Raw genomic sequence first — 1,748 nt, 5'->3', positions numbered from 1 at the left:
CACATTCAAATCTGTAATGAAATAACGCAATTTGGTCAATGAATAAAAAGTACTTACTCCAATTGCGCCTGAGAATTACGTTTTATCATTACCATTAAGACTACCATTATTATTACTGTTACAACTGAAAATTTATCAATTTTGACATATTTACAGTTACCATTACCACTTGACCCTAAGAGGTAGAGGTAGAGGTAATGATAACAGTAAATTTAACAAAATTCATAATTTTAAATAAATACGATTCGAGATCAATTCAATTGCATTTGCGATTCAAGCTCATTACAATTAATCCATCAATGAAATTTCATTACGATTACATAAATTTTCATTACGATTTGGTAAACTTAGCATAAATACAATCCAAGAAAAGATGTGGAGTCCAATAACAATAAAATATTAATTAATAAAATGGAAGTGGCATGATGTGAAAAGGGAATAGCATCAAATAAATATCTTAGAAAAGAAATTCACACTTTCAAAACGGTGCACAAAAAAGTACCCAAAACAAGGTTTCTAGTTCTCTTTTATTTAAAAGTGTGCTTAAGAAAAAAAAAGTTTCCAATTTTTAGGGGATAATTTGTATGAATGAGTCAAATTTTGAGCCCACAAGAAATTTGACCCACCTTTAAAAAATATTCGAAAATTGATTTTCTGATGATGTCAGCCGCCTGCAAAAGTACTATTTTAACCCCAAAATATGCACGAGACCAGATGCAAACTAGATTTCTCTCTCTTTCCTCTTATTCCTTCATCTCGTTCTTCTTGTTCCTTCATCTCGCTCCCTAATTTACGTTGCTCTTCATCATTTTTTCCTTGATTTTTTTTCCATTCTTTTGAATTCTTCCTCTGGCTTTTTCTCATCAATTTTGTTGTTTTTTCTTTTGCGTTTTTTCCTTCATTTGAATTCTCTCTCACTTCTTCCTCTTGTTTCTTGGTCTCACTCTTGCTTCTTTCTCTCGTTCTAATTCACTCTCCTCCATCTCGATCTTACTTCTCTCTTCCTTAAAAAAAACACAAAAAGAAGAAGAAAAAGAAGGGCAAATAAAAGAGGAAGAAGAAGGCGAAGAGGAAGAAGAAGAAGAAGAGGGGGGGAGGAAATGTGAAAAAAGAAAAAGAAAAAATCTTGAAATCGGAGGAGAAGAGAAAAGGCCATAGGGGTTAAACTGGCAATTTTACGGGTGGATGATATAAGCAAAAGACCACCTTTCATTTATTTTCAAAAGTGAGACCAAAATTCATTTGGACCTCTTATTTGAGGCCTTTTGTACAATTCTTCCATTTTTTGGTACATGTTTTCTTTATATTTCATGATTTTTTTTTTCTTGAAAGTATATTAATCCCAACATTTAAAGTGAATTTATTTAGGTCTCTTTGGTAACCATTTTGTTTTTAATTTTTAGTTTTTGAAAATTAAATCTATTTTCTTCACTTTCTTACAATGATTTGCATCTTTATTAAGTATAATTGTTGAATTCTTATCTAAATTTTGAAAAGAAAAATAAGTTTTTAAAAACTACTTTTTTTTAATTTTTTTTTAAAATTTGGCTTGGTTTTTTAACTATGATAATGAATGAAAAAAATTTAGAAATAAAAATAATGTCTATAAACTTAATTTTTTTAAAAAAAATAGATGATTACGAAACAGATCTTTAGCCTTTTCTTATATAAATAAACCTATTTTTATTGGTTGAATGAGTACATATTTGACCCATCAAAAAGTGTCAAATTTGCCTTTTTCATAAAGT

Source organism: Benincasa hispida, chromosome 11 (genome assembly GCF_027475165.1).
Source record: "Benincasa hispida cultivar pf3 chromosome 11, pf3_genome.v1.1, whole genome shotgun sequence".
In the NCBI taxonomy this organism is placed as follows: domain Eukaryota; kingdom Viridiplantae; phylum Streptophyta; class Magnoliopsida; order Cucurbitales; family Cucurbitaceae; genus Benincasa; species Benincasa hispida.
Note: the sequence above shows the minus strand (reverse complement) of the source record.